The sequence below is a fragment of the Panicum hallii genome, chromosome 9 (assembly GCF_002211085.1).
Source record: "Panicum hallii strain FIL2 chromosome 9, PHallii_v3.1, whole genome shotgun sequence".
Lineage (NCBI taxonomy): Eukaryota > Viridiplantae > Streptophyta > Magnoliopsida > Poales > Poaceae > Panicum > Panicum hallii.
The window spans coordinates 32192980-32216067 of record NC_038050.1 but is presented as its reverse complement, the minus strand read 5'-3'; positions in this window follow the sequence as shown (position 1 = coordinate 32216067).

Below are 23088 nucleotides of genomic sequence, written 5' to 3'. Positions count from 1 at the left end.
GTCTGTACGGCGGTAATCGTACAGATGCTGTTTCTATAGTGAACGGTAATGTTTGAGACGCTTTCATGAGTGCTGGCATGAAAGGTTCCTAGATATGGGTTTCTGCAGGAACGCTAAACACGGTTAAATAGGTTAAGACGAATAAGGATATCCGACTAGCTATTATAGGGAGAATGAATATATTGTGCCACCGAAACTAATCACGTAAGTCCAAACATATTTGGCAATTATTTTGAGTTGTAAGGACGCGTAGCACGTGCATGCATATTCCTTGATTTGATTGAATGAGTGGCATGGTTGTTGATTTAAAGATATCTAGAGTGAGTTAGTAACCAGTACAGTTTTGAAATGGTTATTTTTGACGGCCTTAAGGTTAATACCTTTATCGCTTTATTCTCAAGATCTAGAGCAATCTTCCGACTTTCAGATTTTGCTGTTATTAGATTAGGTCATCTTGTTCCTTTTTGTGAGTTCTTAGTCGGGTAGCTGTATTCCAATCAATCTATCAATCTAACTCACATTTTTCCGCAGTCTTCTCAAGGTGTATGGTTGAAAACTTGTAATCTCACCATTTGAATCCTTGTTTCAGATGGCCGAGCTTCCAAGGTTCTTTGGGATTCCGCGGGACACGCTCATACCAATGCTTTGCATTGGGAGGGTTTTCCTCGTCTTTTGTGGGAATCTCTCCAGGTGTTTGGCTACACCGAGCCTCCACCTTATGATGGAGTAGAGTATGAAGAAGAAGGCGTTCCTCGTTGTCGAGTAAAAATGACTGTTCCTCCGCACCCTACCTTAATTCTGTGGTAGCCTATTGAAGTCAATGTGGTTGGTCATCGCCTCGCCGATACTTTTGAAGCGGCAGCTATAGAAGCTATTCACATCTTCTGTGATCAACACCCTGAGGAAGTTGCAGGACATCCTATCGGTTTATTTCCTACAATGGATTCTCGTGACCCAGAATGGACTTTCAGATTGACATACTGTGACCACTTACTGGGAACCCTAGCCGGAGAGACTTTACGCACCTCAGTCAGATTTATGAATGCACAGTATCGTTATCAGACGCTTCAGCAGCACGGTATCTATCGCTTGACCAACATAGGCCAAAGGTATCGTAATCAAGTTGGCCGGCAGAATACGCAAATTGAGGAACTCCAAGCTGCTGTTACTGCCAAGGAAGAAGTTATTACTCAGCGGGAAGAAACCATCCAGCATCGAGAAGAACAGATTGTGGAGAGTGATGCTCTCATCACCTAGCGTGACATTGTCATTGATTTTCTTCAAGAGCAAGTTCATGAGCTTAACCTTAATTTGGGCCAAGCTATTGACCACATCAACATGTTTCATGAGCAACCAGAGTAGCCTGTTGACAATGAGCCTAAGGATGATGAAGAAGAGAGACCCTGAAGAAGTCGAAGGAGTCTCCGAGATCGACTCTGAGCATGGAGATCCTGTTCTTAGTCCTTATCATTCCTCTTCTGGTAGTCAGTCATCTGTGGGCAACCTTGATGACTTTTAGTCTCGTTTGAGTTGACGGCATCCTAGATGTAGATAATGTGACATAGTGTGACGTGGGAGTGAGTTGTTAGATGACTTGCGAGCCACTTGTTGTAGAATATGTGGCAAACCTATGCATGGTTTTGGTTTGGAACAATGTGATGTAATATGGAATAAGTTTCAGTTGGTTATGTAAATCTGAGTTGCTGTTTGGATGGTTAACACTTGTGACTTGGATTTATTACTTTGTACTGTTCAATAAAAGCTATATTGGTACGGTATGATTTCTGAATTAGAAGCAAGTATTGTGAATGCTAATGGACAACTTCTATATTTCAGATGGTAGGTGCTACACGCGGAACTCCAGAGGGATTTAGATCGGATCAAGCTAGTGGTTCACAACAACCACCCCCGCCGCACCAAATCTAGCGGAAGTGATGGCCCGACAGACCGAACTTTTGAACATGCTAGTGCAGGCCCAGCAACATTGAAGAGCATCCGTCGGCTGGATATCAGGATTTCTTTAGTATGCAACCCCGCTCTTCCATAAGACTGAGAACCCTTGACGCAGATGCATGGCTCCGTACCATCGAATCCAAATTTGCACTACTTTCTGTCCATGCTCCGAAGCAAACAAAACTCTCTTCGCAGCCCAACAGCTCCGTGGTAATGCTCGCCTTTGGTGGGACAATTACTATGCAATGCAGCCGGATGGACATGTTGTCAATGGGAAGAATTTAAGGCAGCCTTTAGAGCACATCATATCCCGGAAGGACTCATTGAGCGGAAGCTCAATGAATTTTTGGCACTTATCCAAGGGAACCGTACTGTACTGCAATACGCATAGGCTTTCAATCACCTATGCCAGTATGCAGGCTACCATGCTGATACGGACGCCAAGAAAGAGATCGATTCCGTTGCGGACTGAACACCAAGCTGAAGGAGCGCCTGAATCTGGTCAGGGCTGACAACTTCAATGAATTGGTCAACATGGCCATTACCCAAGAGGACTGTATCTCAACCCATCATGCTGAGAAAAGGCAGAAAATATCGACTGGACCTCGAATGCACAACCTTCGAGGTATCCGGTAATTCAGAACCCAGCTTCCCGAGCTCCGCCCAGAAATGTTCCAGCAGGCAGATGGATGGCTAGACCTCCTCAGCAGCCTCGATTCAACAGATCACCAGTGCCTCAATCTCAGCAGCAGCAACGACCAGTTGGTCCAAGGCCGAACCCCCTGCAGTTTAATCAAGGAAATAACATCAATCGATGTTTCAACTGCGGCAGTCCGGCACATTTTGTTAAAGACTGCCCACAACCAAGGAAAACATTCCCTGGACAAGCTTCCAACTCCAACCCCAAGAATAAGGGCAAAAGGTGTGACACCTAGGTGTCAAATTGTACCATAATATGTATGAAATGTAATGCATGTGTTGATTTGTAAAAGGTTGGATTATTTGTAACAAAAAGACCCTATGTGTAATTTTATAAAAATATGAGTTCTTTTGTGCAAAATGCACGAGTTACAAAAGGAATTTTCAAAAGTTACTAGGGGCCCAAATTACAAGAATGCAAGTAATCATGACAGTCGGAAAACTTGCAATTAGGCCCAAGTTGTGTGTAGAATATGTAACGAGGACAAATCTTTATAAAATTTAAAATTAGTCCAAAGTTTCAAAATAAAGATGCATACTTTGAGTTCTTGAATTCAAACCCTAAAGCAAAGTTGTAGAGCTTGAAAAGTTGTACAACTTTCATTTTGGACTTTTCTTCATTTGAACCCTGTAACAGTGGGTAATTTTAGTTTTACTTCCGGCCCTTGAAGTTTTTGCAATTTACAAACAGGTCCTTGGCGCCTACAACCTGTCTTCTTCCTCTGGACGCCTCCCCTGTTTCCTGTTTCACTGCCGCTGCCGCCGTCTTCTTTAATCTCGCGTCAGTATAGCCCCCCTCGCCCCCTCTCCACCTCAGGCGCCGCCTTATCCCTTCCCCGCCTTATCCCCTACTTTCCCCGCCCATTCCCGTGCCGCCACGCACTGACCGCCGCCCGCCCGAGCTACCAGTGCAGCTCACCTGAGCCGCCGCCGTCGTTCCCCGGCCGAGCGCCCCTCCCTTCCCCTCCTTTCCCTATAAATAGCATCCTCAGGACCCCTTGAAGCTGTTCCCCATCCCCTTTGCGCCTTGCCCTCGCCGGAGCGCCCACCCAGTGCCGCCCGCCGCCGCCCTTCGGCCTCCACGCCGGCAGGCTCCCTCCGGCGTTCCCTCTCCTCCCAAGCACTCCAATTCGTGCGCCTCAAGCCCCTGATGCCCGTAGGCCAACTCTTTCCCCTCCTTGGTGCCCGACCTCGCCGGAATTTGGCCCAAACCGCCGCCGGTGTCTTGTTTCCGGCCATAAGGGCCACATTGCAAGGTCTTGTTTCTTTCCAAGGGCCTGTATGAAAATTTCCAGCCCTTTCTTCCTTTCCAATGTGCTGAACTTTGAAAATCCCTAGGAAATCGTAGAAAATTCAAACAAATATGAAACCAGTTGCATGTGAATCTTCATTTCAAATCCTATCACTTTTGTTTATGACCATGCTGTGAAAATGGATGGCTTGTACTGTATTTAGAATAGAAGTGAATGGGTGCTCGTTATTTCATGTGAGTGATATTTTCGGCTTGTAAATTCAATAGAAAATTGTAGGAAATTCCAAAAATTACAAAACCAGTTTTGTTGGAAACTAGGTTTTGAACTCTATAATTTCTATTAAGTGAGTTTGATTTGAAACAAAATAGTTTTGAATCAATGTTGAATCTAAAACATAGAAATGTAATATCCAATCCGTAATTCCAACTTTTACCCTATAGGTTAACTTTGTGATCATGATTTTTGATATACAAATTTCTATAGATGACATATAAAGTGATATAAAATCTTCAAATCTAAATTCATGATATAATTTAATTTCTTTTAAGATAACCATTTCAAACTATTCTGAGCAAAAATTTGTTAAGCATACCTTTTAAACTTTAATCAATTAGATCTCTTAATCATGAATTATGAAGTAATCTATTTTTAAATATTCAAAATCTTATAACATTCTTTACTCAAAAGTTTAAAATTCAAATTTAAATCTGAATTTAACTCCAATTTATGTTTTAATATTTATCTTGGATTAGTTTAATTTATTTATAATACAATTAACTAAATCTTTTCAGTGAAATTAGATCTTTTAATCAAAATCTTTTAAATACACAATAAGCTGTGTTTAAGTTTTCAAAACTTTATAACCCTAATTACTTAAAGTTCATATTCAATTTGAATTTAATCCAAATTTGAGTATTTAATTTCTGTTTTCAATTAAATTAATGCTTTAGTCATGAATTAATACTTATAATTCAAGGCTTAGATTCCTTTTTATACCATGAATTCTTGAGTGTTGACTTTTAGATTGCAGCTCTACTATGGATTGAAATGAAAGTGTGTGCATCCATTGAACTCCATCTTGCATATCATGTAGACTCGATCTCTCCCGCCGACGGAAATTATCAGCTAATCCCGGAACCAGAAGGAGGTTATTCTGAAGATCCTAAGGACTTCGTCAGGGAATTCTCTGAAGGCCCGAACCAAAGTTCGGACGTTATTAACTTGACTAACCCCAGCCCCGCCAGTAAAGGCAAGCCCCGGACATAACCCACTATTTTATTTACACTACACTTTATTACTATTTACGTATTCTATGCATTAAGTTTTCAGGAATTGCTTGAAACCCTGGTTGCATTTTTCCTAAGAACCAATGTGATGAATACTAGTACTTGAGTCCGACTAGCTGCTATGCTAATAGGGCCGGTAGAAGTCGGGTGATTTCCTGTCACTCGCGCGATATAGGAGTTGTAATGATTACATTCCTGTTATCACTATAAGGATGCCGGACGGGAGTTTTGTGAGGTATCATGGTTGAGGTGATACCCCGTCTGTGTTGTTGAATTGGATAAGGCCGCGGGGTGTGTTAGCGGTGGTTAAGCATTTGAAAGTACTAACCACATGCCGCAAAATATGGTAAGCGGTAAGCCTAGTAACCAATCAGCCTGAGGAGTGGACATACCTCCCACCACTCGATTGCTTCTTCTGGTTACTTATGTTCGACTGAGGAAATACGTGTTGCAAGGGCAACCAGGAATACGGGTTTTGTAGTCGCGCTACAGACGTATGTCCTGCACGAGTGATGTGCGTATGTTCCTACAGTCGCTTGTGGTGGACCTGTCCACGAGTCGGAATGAAAGGCAAACGGTTGCTTCGGAGCAAATGTTGGATGTTCCAAGCGTGTGAGTTAGGTTTACCTTGCAAGGTTAAATTCGATTCAGAATCGTCCGCCTCTCACGAAGATTGAGACTGCTTAATCCCTTTATCACATAGAGTAACAAGAGCAATATTATGGTTATCAAAGATGATGCTTGACCAAAGATTACACCATGCTTGCTTAGCTATAGGTGCTTACTTAGGATGGATAATTAACTAGAACCTGAAAGCTAAAACTTGAAATTAAGGATCTACTCTTCGTTGCTTTTCAGCTGAAACTAAACCCAGAACCATTATAAGCTCTCATAAGTCTAGTTATGGGCTAAGTATACCCAATCCCGGGTAAGCCTTGCTGAGTATTAGTATACTCAGCCTTGCTAGTTATATGTTTTGCAGGTAAAGTCTTGAAGGCCCTACTTTTCCCTTGCCTTGGCCCTGTGCTCTTTCAGAAGGTTGGTCCGTGGAATGGGATCCGTCCCCGGCCAGCACTGGTGATATCGAGCGATGTCGTGCTCGGGCTTAGCATGACATCCGTCTTAACGACGAGTTGAAATCATCGCATATGTTTTCCGCTGCTAAAAACCATAGTTTTAACAGCTTGTAATCTTTTCTCTGAATTTAAATCTTCGTACCTCTTTTGGAAACCCTTGTAACGTAATTTCCTCTGTGATGTAAAATGTGATGGTGATTGTATCTCTGGACTCACCTTCGTGTGAGGTAACCTTATTTGATCCTGTGTATCGGTGGTTTATCGGGACGTTACCCGACAGGCCAAGGGATTATACCGTTTGAAGCACGTTGGAGCCCTCTGGAGTGGACTCGCGTACTTGAGCCGGTATAATTCAGGTTGGTCCTGCCACAGCTGGTATCAGAGCTATAAGGTTACCCTGGAGATACATTTTACCTTAAAAATGATTTCAGTATAAAATTCTGACCAACAAAATGTCTGAAAAATTCACGTTGGATTCGTTAAGGTTTGTGCTTAGTACGTAAAGCCCTAGGGTAATGTTTATAAGGGAAATAGAGGTGGCTATATATGTATATAATCTTAACTACCAGCATTACTTTTCTGTTAAAACTTAAATTCATGCACAACCCAACCTTACTTTCTGTAACGACATCTTCGATCGTGAGGTAAGGAGGTAAGGATCCTCAGCCAACTGAGGGAGCTTGGCCTTCCCGTCGGTGATGCGAACCGAACGCTGTTTCTCAAGCAGTGGCCTACTTGAGATGCTGCCAATGTACCAACTTCGGTTGACTACATTGGGAGTATATAGTTAGGAAAGGGGGTATGAACAGCAACATCCCCGCATTTTGCGGTACCCCCGTGAATACGTTGTTTCGACGACGTATGTTAACGTTGTCTGTACGGCGGTAATTGTACAGATGCTGTTTCTATAGTGAACAGTAATGATTGGGGACGCTTTCATGACATGCTGGCATGAAAGGTTCATTGGATATATATTGTGGTTTTCTGCAGGTACACTAACCACGAATACGAAACTAGGACGGATAGGGTTTATCGACTAGATAATAGTGAGAGACGTATGTACTATGCCACCGAAACTAACCACGTAAGTCCGAAGATATTCGGCAGTTATTTTTGGTTTGTGAGGACGAGTAGAACGTGCATGCATAACTCATCATCAAATACATGAATGCAATGTATGTTTTGGTTCTTTTAAGGATGTGTGGTAGAATGTTGATCCTTGGTGTGGTTAGCGGGATTCTTGTGGTAGTGTTAGTTAAGTCTCTTAAGTATCTTTCTGCTTTCCAGTCCTTGCTATATCAAAATCAGTTATCTTGTCCTATTTACCTTGTAAGTCTTCAGCAGGGTAAATAAATTCTATCATCCGAATCTTTGTTTCAGATGGTTGGAACTACACGTGGAACCCCGGAAGGTTTCCGGGCGGATCAATCCAGCAATTCCCAACAATCATCCCTATCACTTTCACATCTAGCCGAGGTTATGGCTCGGCAAACCGAACTTCTCAACCTATTGGTACAAGCACAACAGAATCAACAACATCAGCAGTCACAAGGTCGAGATGAACCTCAGGTGGCAACCTATCAAGATTTCCTCAGTACTCAGCCCCCGCTGTTCAGCAAAGCGCAGGAACCCTTGGATGCCGATGCTTGGCTCCGCACTATTGAATCTAAGTTTGCTCTTCTTACAATTCCATGTGCGGATTCCAACAAGGCTCGGTTTGCTGCCCAACAATTACACGGAGCTGCTCGTATTTGGTGGAATACTTTTTGTGCTATGCAAATTGATGGTCATGTCATCTCTTGGGAAGAATTCCGTAATGCCTTCAGGGCACATCATATACCTGAAGGGCTGGTGGAACGGAAACTGAATGAGTTCTTGACACTTACACAAGGCACCCGCACTGTACTGCAGTATGCATAGGCTTTTAATCACCTGTGTCAGTATGCGGGCTATCATGCTGATAGTGATGCCAAAAAGCAAGATCGTTTTCATCGAGGTTTGGATACTAAGCTCAAAGAACATCTGAACCTTGTCAAGGCAAATACTTTCAGTGAGTTGGTCAACATGGCACTGACTCAAGAGGATTGCATTACGGCACACCGTGCTGAAAAGAAGCGTAAGGTCTCCACTGGATCCACGAGCATTCAACCCTCGTGGTATCAATTTGATCAGAACATATTGACTGAAGCACCACCACGAAATGCTCCGATCAGCAGACTGGTTCTTAGGCCGCCTCTACAGCAAGAAGGGTATCAACCTTCTGTACTCCTACAACAACCACAACAACTTGGCCCACGGCCGAATGTTCAACAAGCTCGACGAAAAAGCAACACTCATTGTTGTTTAAAGTGCGGAAGTGCGGATCATCTCCTTAGAAATTGTCCGCAACTCAAAAGACCTAATCAAGGGCAGAATTCCAGTCAGAATGATCAGAACAAGGGTAAGAGGCCGATGATGCAAGTCCGGTATGGACAAATCAATTTCACTACCCTTGCAGAACTTCCGGATGGAGCTCCTATCATGTCGGGTACATTTTCGGTACATCACAAACCAGTTGTTACATTATTCGATTCTGGAGCAACTCATAGTTTCATTAGTAACAACTGCAGTACCCGAATAGGACTTGATCTTTGCCCTACTAAGGGATCATATGTGATCTCTACCCCGGGAGGAAAAATTTCATCTGGCCAAATGGTCAAAAAGGTGCCAATTCAATTGGGTAGCAAGGAAATCAGAACTGATTTGATTTTGTTAAACTTAGAGGGTATTGATATTATACTTGGGACAAATTGGATGGCAGAACATAGAGTACTGCTAGACATCTCTTCCCGAGTTATTGAGATTGATTCACCACATCAAGGAGCAACTACCCTCTATCTGCCCCAGCAGGAGTATCTGCACTCTTGCGCTTATGCTATCATAGACATTAAAGTAAAAGATATTCCAGTGGTCTGTGAATACCCCGATGTCTTTCCAGATGATTTGCCTGGGATACCACCAGACAGAGACATCGAGTTCATTATTGAACTTCAACCTGGCACCGCTCCTATTTCAAAGAGGCCGTATCGCATGCCTCCAAATGAATTGGCTGAATTGAAAATCCAACTCCAAGACCTTCTTGATAAAGGTTTTATACGCCCAAGTGCGTCACCTTGGGGTTGTCCTGCTCTCTTCGTAAAGAAGAAAGACAATAGTCTAAGGTTATGTGTCGATTATCGTCCACTCAATGCGGTCACCATCAAAAACAAATATCCTCTTCCCCGCATTGACATATTATTTGATCAGTTAGCTGGAGCTAAGGTCTTCTCAAAAATTGACTTGCGCTCTGGCTATCATCAGATCAAGATTAGGCCTTGCGACATTCCAAAAACGGCCTTCTCAACCAGATATGGACTTTATGAATATCTGGTTATGTCATTTGGACTTACCAATGCACCGGCATATTTCATGTATCTTATGAATTCAGTCTTTATGCCGGAGCTTGACAAATTCGTCGTGGTCTTCATTGACGATATTCTGATATATTCCAAGACCAAGGAAGACCATGCTAATCATCTACGTGTCGTGCTTCAACGACTACGAGATCATCGCCTTTATGCCAAATTCTCGAAATGTGAATTCTGGCTAGATAGTGTGAAATTTTTGGGACACACTATCTCTAGTGAAGGCATATCGGTTGATCCCACTAAAGTCCAAGAAGTTATGGACTGGAAACCTCCAACTTCAGTCCATCAAATTCGTAGTTTCCTTGGATTGGCAGGATATTATCGCCGATTCATTCCAGACTTCTCCAAGATAGCTAAACCAATGACTGAGCTACTGAAGAAAGAAGTTAAGTTCTGCTGGGATACTAAGTGTGATGAAGCATTCCACACTTTGAGAAGACTTTTGACAACTGCCCCAGTACTAGCTCAGCCGGATAATACTCAGCCTTTTGATGTCTATTGTGATGCCTCTGGAACTGGCCTTGGTTGTGTTCTTATGCAAAACAACCGAGTCATCGCTTACGCATCCAGAGCACTTCGAAATCATGAGCAAAATTATCCAACTCATGATCTTGAATTGGCAGCGGTTATTCATGCTCTCAAGATCTGGAGACATCATCTTATGGGTGCTAAGTGTAACATCTACACTGACCATAAGAGCCTCAAGTATATCTTCACCCAAGCTGACTTAAATATGAGGCAAAGGCGTTGGTTAGAACTGATCAAAGACTACGACCTTGAGGTACATTACCATCCTGGCAAGGCCAATGTGGTTGCAGATGCCCTTAGCCGCAAAGCACGTTGTCACTGTTTGTCCATAGCAACCATCAGTGACACTCTCTGCAATCAGATGAGGAAACTCAACTTAGAAATCATTCCTCAAGGTAGTCTGAATCATTTATCCATCGAGAATACCCTTCGAGATAAAATTATCAAGTCTCAACTACATAATGAGGGTATCAAAATTATCAAGTCAAAGTTATCGCAGGGAGAAGTTAAATATAAGTGTTTTCACACTGATCATCAAGGAACTTTATGGTTCAACAATCGAATTGTTGTACCTAAAGATCGTCAGCTTCGCAAGCAAATCCTTGATGAAGCACATCTGTCCAAGTTCTCTATTCATCCTGGTAGTACCAAAATGTATCAAGATCTTCGACAGAATTTTTGGTGGACCAGAATGAAAAGAGAAATTGCCAAATATGTATCCGAATGCGATACGTGCCAGAGAGTTAAAGCCAGTCATCTCAAGGCATCTGGTACACTTCAACCATTACCCATTCCGTCATGGAAATGGGAAGACATCAGTATGGATTTCATTGTGGGTCTTCCCAATACCCCTCAGAAGCATGACTCCATATGGGTAATCATTGATAGACTTACTAAAACCGCTCATTTTCTTCCCGTGCGTACTATCTACACCACCAAGAAGTATGCCGAAGTCTATCTAGATCAAATTGTTCGGTTACATGGTGTCCCTAAAACCATTATCTCAGATCGAGGGCCCCAATTCATTGCACGTTTCTGGGAACAGTTGCAGTCCGCTCTTGGAACTAAACTAATTCGAAGCTCTGCATATCATCCCCAGACTGATGGACAGACTGAGCGAGTCAACCAAATTCTTGAAGACATGCTCCGAGCTTGTGTTATACATTATGGTACAAGCTGGGACAAATATCTTGCCTTGGCCGAGTTCTCTTACAACAACAGTTATCAATCTAGTCTTCAGATGGCTCCATTTGAGGCGTTATACGGTCGCAGATGTCGAACTCCTTTGAATTGGTCTCAGACCGGTGAACGCCACATCTACGGACCTGATTTAGTTGTAGAAGCCGAAGATAAGGTCAAAGTTATTCAAGCCAATCTCAAAATAGCTCAGTCCCGACAGAAAAGCTATGCAGATAAAAGAAGGAAACCTTTGCAGTTCCAAGTAGGAGATTTTGTCTATCTCCGAGTATCTCCTACCAAAGGTGTCCAGCGTTTCGGTATCAAAGGGAAATTAGCACCACGGTATGTTGGACCCTTTGAGATTCTTAAAGTCTGTGGCCCAGTGGCTTACAAAATTCGCCTTCCATCGCAATTGGCTGCCATTCATGATATCTTCCATGTATCTCAACTCAAGAAGTGTATTAAAGTACCTACGGAGATCATTGAAACCACCGCCATTGAGATTGAGCCTGATCTGTCTTACACCGAGCAACCTATTAAAATTTTGGATACCAAGGAAAGAGCCACCAGAAGAAAGATGGTTAAGATGTACAAGATCTTATGGGATCACCACACCGAAGAAGAAGCAACCTGGGAAACAGAATCTTATCCTCAACAAAATTTCCCAAACTTCCTTCAAAACCAATCCCCAAATCTAATCGTCTGATTCTTTCTGCCTTCGAATCTCGGGACGAGATTCTTTTTAGGGGGAGGGCTGTGACACCCTAGGTGTCAAATTGTACCATAATATGTATGAAATGTAATGCATGTGTTGATTTGTAAAAGGTTGGATGTATTTGTAACAAAAAGACCCTATGTGTAATTTTATAAAAATATGAGTTCTTTTGTGCAAAATGCACGAGTTACAAAAGTAATTTTCAAAAGTTACTAGGGGCCAAATTACAAGAATGCAAGTAATCATGACAGTTCGGAAAACTTGCAATTAGGCCCAAGTTGTGTGTAGAATATGTAACGAGGACAAATCTTTATAAAATTTAAAATTAGTCCAAAGTTTCAAAATAAAGATGCATACTTTGAGTTCTTGAATTCAAACCCTAAAGCAAAGTTGTAGAGCTTGAAAAGTTGTACAACTTTCATTTTGGACTTTTCTTCATTTGAACCCTGTAACAGTGGGTAATTTTAGTTTTACTTCCGGGCCCTTGAAGTTTTTGCAATTTACAAACAGGTCCTTGGCGCCTACAACCTATCTTCTTCCTCTGGACGCCTCCCCTGTTTCCCTGTTTCACTGCCGCCGCCGCCGTCTTCTTTAATCTCGGCATCAGTACAGCCCCCCTCGCCCCCCTCTCCACCTCAGGCGCCGCCTTATCCCTTCCCCGCCCTTATCCCCTACTTTCCCCACCCATTCCCGTGCCGCCACGCACTGACCGCCGCCCGCCCGAGCTACCAGTGCAGCTCACCTGAGCCGCCGCCGTCGTTCCCCGGCCGAGCGCCCCTCCCTTCCCCTCCTTTCCCTATAAATAGCATCCTCAGGACCCCTTGAAGCTGTTCCCCATCCCCTTTGCGCCTTGCCCTCGCCGGAGCGCCCCACCCAGTGCCGCCCGCCGCCGCCCTTCGGCCTCCACGCCGGCAGGCTCCCTCCGGCCGTTCCCTCTCCTCCCAAGCACTCCAATTCGTGCGCCTCAAGCCCCTGATGCCCGTAGGCCAACTCTTTCCCCTCCTTGGTGCCCGACCTCGCCGGAATTTGGCCCAAACCGCCGCCGGTGTCTTGTTTCCGGCCATAAGGGCCACATTGCAAGGTCTTGTTTCTTTCCAAGGGCCTGTATGAAAATTTCCAGCCCTTTCTTCCTTTCCAATGTGCTGAACTTTGAAAATCCCTAGGAAATCGTAGAAAATTCAAACAAATATGAAACCAGTTGCATGTGAATCTTCATTTCAAATCCTATCACTTTTGTTTTATGACCATGCTGTGAAAATGGATGGTTTGTACTGTATTTAGAATAGAAGTGAATGGGTGCTCGTTATTTCATGTGAGTGATATTTTCGGCTTGTAAATTCAATAGAAAATTGTAGGAAATTCCAAAAATTACAAAACCAGTTTTGTTGGAAACTAGGTTTTGAACTCTATAATTTCTATTAAGTGAGTTTGATTTGAAACAAAATAGTTTTGAATCAATGTTGAATCTAAAACATAGAAATGTAATATCCAATCCGTAATTCCAACTTTTACCCTATAGGTTAACTTTGTGATCATGATTTTTGATATACAAATTTCTATAGATGACATATAAAGTGATATAAAATCTTCAAATCTAAATTCATGATATAATTTAATTTCTTTTAAGATAACCATTTCAAACTATTCTGAGCAAAAATTTGTTAAGCATACCTTTTAAACTTTAATCAATTAGATCTCTTAATCATGAATTATGAAGTAATCTATTTTTAAATATTCAAAATCTTATAACATTCTTTACTCAAAAAGTTTAAAATTCAAATTTAAATATGAATTTAACTCCAATTTATGTTTTAATATTTATCTTGGATTAGTTTAATTTATTTATAATACAATTAACTAAATCTTTTCAGTGAAATTAGATCTTTTAATCAAAATCTTTTAAATACACAATAAGCTGTGTTTAAGTTTTCAAAACTTTATAACCCTAATTACTTAAAGTTCATATTCAATTTGAATTTAATCCAAATTTGAGTATTTAATTTCTGTTTTCAATTAAATTAATGCTTTAGTCATGAATTAATACTTATAATTCAAGGCTTAGATTCCTTTTTATACCATGAATTCTTGAGTGTTGACTTTTAGATTGCAGCTCTACTATGGATTGAAATGAAAGTGTGTGCATCCATTGAACTCCATCTTGCATATCATGTAGACTCGATCTCTCCCGCCGACGGAAATTATCAGCTAATCCCGGAACCAGAAGGAGGTTATTCTGAAGATCCTAAGGACTTCGTCAGGGAATTCTCTGAAGGCCCGAACCAAAGTTCGGACGTTATTAACTTGACTAACCCCAGCCCCGCCAGTAAAGGCAAGCCCCGGACATAACCCACTATTTTATTTACACTACACTTTATTACTATTTACGTATTCTATGCATTAAGTTTTCAGGAATTGCTTGAAACCCTGGTTGCATTTTTCCTAAGAACCAATGTGATGAATACTAGTACTTGAGTCCGACTAGCTGCTATGCTAATAGGGCCGGTAGAAGTCGGGTGATTTCCTATCACTCGCGCGATATAGGAGTTGTAATGATTACATTCCTGTTATCACTATAAGGATGCCGGACGGGAGTTTTGTGAGGTATCATGGTTGAGGTGATACCCCGTCTGTGTTGTTGAATTGGATAAGGCCGCGGGGTGTGTTAGCGGTGGTTAAGCATTTGAAAGTACTAACCACATGCCGCAAAATATGGTAAGCGGTAAGCCTAGTAACCAATCAGCCCGAGGAGTGGACATACCTCCCACCACTCGATTGCTTCTTCTGGTTACTTATGTTCGACTGAGGAAATACGTGTTGCAAGGGCAACCAGGAATACGGGTTTTGTAGTCGCGCTACAGACGTATGTCCTGCACGAGTGATGTGCGTATGTTCCTACAGTCGCTTGTGGTGGACCTGTCCACGAGTCGGAATGAAAGGCAAACGGTTGCTTCGGAGCAAATGTTGGATGTTCCAAGCGTGTGAGTTAGGTTTACCTTGCAAGGTTAAATTCGATTCAGAATCGTCCGCCTCTCACGAAGATTGAGACTGCTTAATCCCTTTATCACATAGAGTAACAAGAGCAATATTATGGTTATCAAAGATGATGCTTGACCAAAGATTACACCATGCTTGCTTAGCTATAGGTGCTTACTTAGGATGGATAATTAACTAGAACCTGAAAGCTAAAACTTGAAATTAAGGATCTACTCTTCGTTGCTTTTCAGCTGAAACTAAACCCAGAACCATTATAAGCTCTCATAAGTCTAGTTATGGGCTAAGTATACCCAATCCCGGGTAAGCCTTGCTGAGTATTAGTATACTCAGCCTTGCTAGTTATATGTTTTGCAGGTAAAGTCTTGAAGGCCCTACTTTTCCCTTGCCTTGGCCCTGTGCTCTTTCAGAAGGTTGGTCCGTGGAATGGGATCCGTCCCCGGCCAGCACTGGTGATATCGAGCGATGTCGTGCTCGGGCTTAGCATGACATCCGTCTTAACGACGAGTTGAAATCATCGCATATGTTTTCCGCTGCTAAAAACCATAGTTTTAACAGCTTGTAATCTTTTCTCTGAATTTAAATCTTCGTACCTCTTTTGGAAACCCTTGTAACGTAATTTCCTCTGTGATGTAAAATGTGATGGTGATTGTATCTCTGGACTCACCTTCGTGTGAGGTAACCTTATTTGATCCTGTGTATCGGTGGTTTATCGGGACGTTACCCGACAGGCCAAGGGATTATACCGTTTGAAGCACGTTGGAGCCCTCTGGAGTGGACTCGCGTACTTGAGCCAGTATAATTCAGGTTGGTCCTGCCACAAAAGGCAGGTTATGCAAGTCCGTCAAGGAAGAGTAAATTTCACTACTCTATTGGAACTTCTGGATGGTGCACCAGTGATGACGGGTACATTCACTCTACACCATCACCCTGCTATTATACTTTTTGATTCTGGTGCAACCCATAGTTTTATCAGTACAAGGTTTGGGACCAAAATAGATTTGGATTTCTACCCCACTAATGGAACTTATATGATAACAACCCCTGGAGGTAGAATTGCATCAAATCAAATTTGTAGAGGTGTACCAATTCAGTTGGGTAGCACTTTAATAAGAACAGACTTAATTTCATTAAACCTAGAAGGAATGGATATTCTCCTAGGTATGGATTGGATGACCAGACATCGGGTATCCTTAGATATCTTTTCTCGAGTGGTGGAAATAAATTCTCCGGAATATGAACATACAATCCTCCATCTTCCATCACAAGAATATATCAAATCTTGTGTGTATAATACAGCAGGAATCAAGTTAGAGGATATTCCTGTTGTATGTGAATATCTAGATGTTTTTCCAGATGAGTTACCTGGAATGCCCTCGGATAGAGATGTGGAATTTATTATAGAGCTACAACCTGGCACCGCCCCCATTTCTAAGAGATCTTATCGTATGCCGCCCAATAAATTGGCAGAGCTAAAACTTCAACTTCAGGAACTCCTGGATAAGGGTTATATCCGCCCAAGTGCTTCACCTTGGGGATGCCCTGCCTTGTTCGTTAAGAAAAAGGATAATAGTCTTAGACTATGTGTTGACTATCGTCCCCTCAATGCGGTTACTATTAAGAATAAGTACCCTCTTCCCCGCATTGATATCCTATTTGACCAGTTAGCCGGAGCCAAGATATTTTCCAAAATTGACCTTCGCTCCGGGTATCATCAGATAAAGATTAGACCAAGTGATATTCCGAAAACCGCTTTCTCCACCAGATATGGACTCTATGAATATCTGGTTATATCCTTTGGTCTTACCAATGCACCTGCATATTTTATGTACCTCATGAATTCTGTCTTCATGCCGGAACTCGATAAATTCGTCGTGGTTTTTATCGATGATATTCTGATCTATTCCAAAACTCTTGAAGATCATGCTAAACATCTCCATGTTGTTCTTCAACGTCTACGAGATCACCGTCTGTATGCCAAATTCTCTAAATGCGAATTCTGGCTAGATACCATCAAATTTTTGGGTCATACCATCTCTAAGAACAGTATAGCTGTTGATCCGAGTAAAGTTCAAGAAGTGATGGATTGGAAACCCCCTACTTCGGTCCATCAAATTTGCAGTTTTCTCGGTCTTGCTGGTTACTATCGTCGTTTCATTCCATATTTCTCCCGAATAGCTAAGCCCATGACTGAGTTGTTAAAGAAAGGAGTAAAATTCTCCTGGAATGAGAAATGTGAAGAAGCTTTCCATACGTTAAGAGCACATCTCACCACTACTCCAGTTTTGGCTCAGCTAGACCCATCCAGATCTTTTGATGTTTATTGTGATGCATCAGGCACCGGACTGGGATGTGTACTCATGCAGGATAATTGCGTAATTGCATATGCCTCTAGAGCACTTCAGATGCATGAACAAAATTATCCTACTCATGACCTTGAGCTTGCAGCCGTAATACTTGCACTCAAACTTTGGAGACACCATCTTATGGGTACCAAGTGCAATATTTATACGGATCATAAGAGCTTAAAGTACATCTTTACGCAAGCAGACTTGAATATGAGGCAAAGACGTTGGTTAGAGCTTATAAAGGATTATGACCTTAAAGTACACTACCATCCAGGCAAAGCCAATGTGGTTGCGGATGCCCTTAGCCGCAAGTCACATTGTCATTGTTTATCAGTAGAAGTTTTTAGCAACACTCTTTGCCGGGAAATAAGGAAGCTTAATCTGGAAATCATTCCTCAAGGCAGTCTGAATCATATAGCAATTGAGCCTACACTCCAGGATAGTATTGTGACGGCACAACTGTCACACCCGATTTATAATAACATAAATCGAGCAATCATATATGCGCCAGGATCAAGTCACGCATATATACAACAGATTATCAAGATATCACAACACATGTCACGAATAACATTAACATAAATTGTAAATGAATCATAAATGAATTATTTTATTACAACCGAATCAAGAATCGGTTCAAGAGTTGCGGAAGCGTAAAAGAGATACACGGAGAGCTGGGCGCCACAGGGACGTCGACTGGGAGACAAACGCCTAGAAGTCGTCGAAGCCGCTGACGTAATCCTCCACGTTGCCGGGCACTGAGCAGCAGTCGAAGATATCCGAAAATAGAACAGAAGAGTAGAGAGGCAAGTGTGAGTACAAACTCGTACTCAACAAGTATAACACGAGCATGAGGCTCTAAGGTTAGCTGACTCAACTGCATTAGCTTTTAGTCTTGGCGTATTTTATTAAAGCTAATTACTACAAGTGGATGAATTACCATAAACCCAATTGCATAATAAATTAATCAATATTAATTAAGAACTACTGAGAACCATCCAAACCGAAACCACCCGGGGAATCGCCCTCGTCAAAGGTTGATAACCCCACTAATCAGACGGAGGATCTGGGCCGCTCATGACTGTGAGCACAGCTGATATATCAGTTTACACTCTCGAGAGGTTGCACAACTTTACCCACAAGTCGTGAGCTACGCTAGTTGTTCATCACACTTCCTTAGGTGAGATGGCTAGCAAGCACACTACGAGACCGTTACAAAGGATCACGTTGGTAAGGTGTAACCGCTAAGGATTCTGGATCAGCGACGATGGGGCCCACCTCCGGGGGTACAAGACACACAGCACAGACCAAGCCGGAGGAGCAGGGACCATTGAAGCTTACCACCCCTCTTGCCCACGCAGGTAAGTTACTCCCGAACCAACACGACCTAATTAGTAAGTCAAGACCGTCCCATTCCAGTCTTGTGGTTGCGCGGTTGTCCCAGGTTGTCGCTCTATGAACCGGTCCTTATGGAGAGTGGCCAACCAAGCACTAAGCACCGTGCTGGCCCCCTAAACCATGTTTCTAACAAAACATCTTTTAAGGACGCACAAACCACTCAAGCACACAGCACAGAGGGTTGGCTCCAGAATTAAGTTACATAAGACCATTAACAAAATTAATTAAAAAGGACCAAGTGTGTCATAGTGCAGCAACCTAGCACAACTAACCAAAATGCAACCCAAAGGATATATATAAAGGATATAAAGTGGCTAGGAAAGTCCTTATAGGCATGCAGTATTAAAATGCAGTATGAAATTGTATTAAAAAGTGATAGGATGTTCATGTTATACTTGCCTTCCTCGTACTCTCCCGACTGCTGCTCGAAGTGCTCGGAAGATGGCTGCTCCTGGTACTGGTCCAAAGGCTCCGCGTCTACTCACGATCATCAAGCATAGTCCACACATACACACATGCACAAACAATAGCAAAATATAAGAAAATAGTACCACATTACATAGAAACAGCACACAAAACTAGTCTAAAGCTATTCTACGCGTTACAACGATCCCGTGGATATAAAGAACACCTAAAACGGAGCTAAAACGCGGAGACTACGCTCGAAACAGGGTCCAGGGACCTATTTGTAAGAAAACTGGAGGTCCTAAGGGGTTCTGCGCAAAAACCGAGGACTTAAACGCAATTAAACCCTAGATCCAGGGGCTAGCACGCAAAAACTCCAAAACTAGGGCTGAGAAATAAATCCTAGAGAGCTCGGGGTGTTAAACAGGAAGAAAAGGACCTACTTGCAATTATTTTTGACCCACGGGGTGGACTGCGGGTTGATACTTGAAAAGAACGGGGGCTCTTTAACAAAATGACCAGGCTGAAACGGTAAGATCTAATCAGAACGGTCAGATTTGGATCCTGCGGTTCGGGATGAAGGGGTACGCGGTTTCTGTTTTGATCCGTGGATCGGGGATCGGGCGGCCAGGATGAAAAGGGGCAGAAGACACAGGAGCCGGCGGCGGGAAAGGTCACCGGAGCTCGCTCCCGCGGCGGTGGATCGCCGGAGCTGGCCAATCTCGGCACTCCGGGCCGGAATCCAGGCGGGAAACGGGTCAAGGAGGTGTGGCACAGCATGAGAAACCGATCTAGGGTTACGGCAGGGTTTGCTTGGGCACTGTGTGGCCGGACCACGGGCGGCGGCGGGTCCGCACGGTTCGGCTCTCCGGCGAGTGGCATCCTGGCTTCGGGATCGACTAAAGCGCACGACAGCTAAAGCAAAGGAAGGAGGGGGCCGAGCTGTTGCTCACCCAAGCGGAGATTGGCCGGGGGCGGCGTGCAGAGGCGTCACCGTGGCGGCCGGCGGCAGAGGTTGGTGCGGCGCTCGCGGACGGGCCGACGTGGCGATGCTCCGAGCGCCTGGATCCCTTGGTCGGGCTCGAGGAGGTCCTGCGAAGGCGGCGAGGGGGTCAGTGCGGCCTGAGGTGCCCCGGTGGCCGGCAATTGCGCGGGGGCGGCTCACCGGATGCGGCTGCTCGGGGCCCAATTCCGGCGGCGCAAGGGCGTGGCGATGCGAGCAAGGGCTCGGGGACCGACCTTGTACTGGGGCGGAGCTCCTGCAGGGTCCGGTCGGGGCTGGATTGCAGCGGAGCAGCGTGCCCGCGGGCGAGCAGGGGCGCCGGGCGGCGGAGCAAGGCGGGCGCGGAGCTTGGACGTCGGCGGCGGCTACGGGTTAGGGTTAGGGTTCAGGAGAGGTTGGGCGGCTCTTGTAGGGTGGCGGCGGTCCCGTTGACGCGCGGGCCCGAGGAGCGCAGCTCACCGGGGATCTCGGAGTTCGTTGGGCGCCGGGGAAACAGAGGAAGGGGAGGAAGAAAGGGGAGAACCGGCGCTGACGCGTGGGTCCAGATCGCCAGAGGAAGAAAGGGGCGAGCGGGGAGGGGCGCTGGGGAACGAAGTGGGCCGGCTTGGTCCACGCGGGGGAAAAGAGGAGAGAGCTGGGCGTCGGGCTGGGGAAAGAAAGAAACGGGCCGTCTTGGCCCATGCGGGGAAGAGGAAAAGGAGGAGGGGGTGCTGGGCCTCGGGTTGGGGAGGGAGATGGGCCTCGGGCTTGGCCCACTCGGGAAGGAAGGGGAGGAGAGGAGAAGGGCCCACGGTGAGAAAGAGGGGGTTTGGGCTACTGGCTGCTGCTGCTGTTCTCCTCTCCTCTTCTTTTTCTTTTCTTTTTCTTTTCTACACTCAAACATTCAAACAAAACTATTTTAATTCAATTAAGTTTGAATTCAAATCCTATAAACTCAACACAAATAAAACAATGCTGCAGCATGAATGCACAAACATTTTAATCCTATGATAAATTTTATTTCCTTGTGTTATAAATTGCTTTAATTGAGAGATAAATTAAAGAAACTCCGGAAATTTTATTTGAGCCCAGAATAAATTCATTAAAATTTAAAGAAATTACTTCAGGGTGTTACAAACCTACCTCCCTTACAGGAATCTCGTCCCGAGATTCGGATAGGCTAGCTAGCAAAGAGATCGGGATATGTCTTCCTCAGCTCGTCTTCTCGCTCCCAAGTAGCCTCATCCTCCGTGTGATGACTCCACTGTACACGGTACATCCTGATCTTCTTGTTTCTGGTAACTCTCTCAGATGTCTCCAGAATCTTTACCGGATGCTCGATATAGGTCAGATCCTCCTGCACATCCAACCCTTCTATCGGTGCTTGCTCTTCCGGCACCCTCAAGCACTTCTTCAGCTGAGACACATGAAACACATCGTGCACCCCTGAGAGATTGAGAGGCAACTCCAAACGATATGCCACCTCACCTTTCCGTTCCAACACCTTGAACGGACCAATGTATCGAGGAGCTAGCTTCCCTCGTACATTAAACCTGCGGATTCCTCTCATCGGCGAGACCTTCAGATATACATGATCCCCCACTGCGAAGGTCAAATCTCGGCGACGAACATCCGCATAACTCTTCTGACGAGTCTGAGCGACCCTCAGATTCTCTCGCACCTGCTGTACCAGCTGTTCGGCCTCCTCAACAATATCCGGACCAAACACCTGCCTCTCACCAATCTGATCCCAATACAATGGAGTCCTGCATTTCCGACCATATAGGGCCTCGAAAGGAGACTTCTTCAGACTGGCTTGATAGCTGTTGTTGTACGAGAACTCTGCATACGGCAGGCATTTATCCCAACTGGTACCATACTGAATAGCACAGGCGCGAAGCATATCCTCCAACACTTGGTTGGTTCTCTCTGTCTGCCCATCTGTCTGAGGATGATAAGCAGTACTGAAGCGCAGCTTCGTATCCAACGAATCATGCAACTGCTCCCAGAACCGTGAAGTGAACTGAGATCCTCGATCAGATATAATCTTCTTAGGAACACCATGTAGACAGACAATCCTGGAGATGTACAACTCTGCGAGTCTAGCGTCGGAGTAAGTAGTGTTCACCGGAATGAAGTGGGCAACCTTCGTCAACCGGTCCACTACTACCCATATGGAATTGTACCCTTTCTGAGTACGAGGCAAACCAACAATGAAGACCATAGTGATTTCCTCCCATTTCCACTCTGGAATCTTCAACGGCTGCAATAACCCTGCTGGCCTCTGATGCTCTGCCTTGACACGCTGACAAGTGTCACAGATAGCCACGTACTCCGCAACAGAACGCTTCATTCCATACCACCAGAATCGTTCCTTCAGGTCGTAATATATCTTCGACTGCTGCTCAGTGCCCGGCAACGTGGAGGATTACGTCAGCGGCTTCGATGACTTCTAGGCGTTTGTCTCCCAGTCGACGTCCCTGTGGCGCCCAGCTCTCCATGTATCTCTTTTACGCTTCCGCAACTCTTGAACCGATTCTTGATTCGGTTGTAATAAAATAATTCATTTATGATTCATTTACGATTTATGTTAATGTTATTCGTGACATGTGTTGTGATATCTTGATAATCTGTTGTATATATGCGTGACTTGATCCTGGCGCATATATGATTGCTCGATTTATGTTATTATAAATCGGGTGTGACAGATTGGTATCAGAGCCGTGTCGACTGTAGGACGAAGCCTAGGTAGAATTGGTCGAGTTTAGGACTTCTTTTCTCTTGCTTGCCTCCGCAAATCCTCAACCATCATGTTTCTGCTTCTATTCC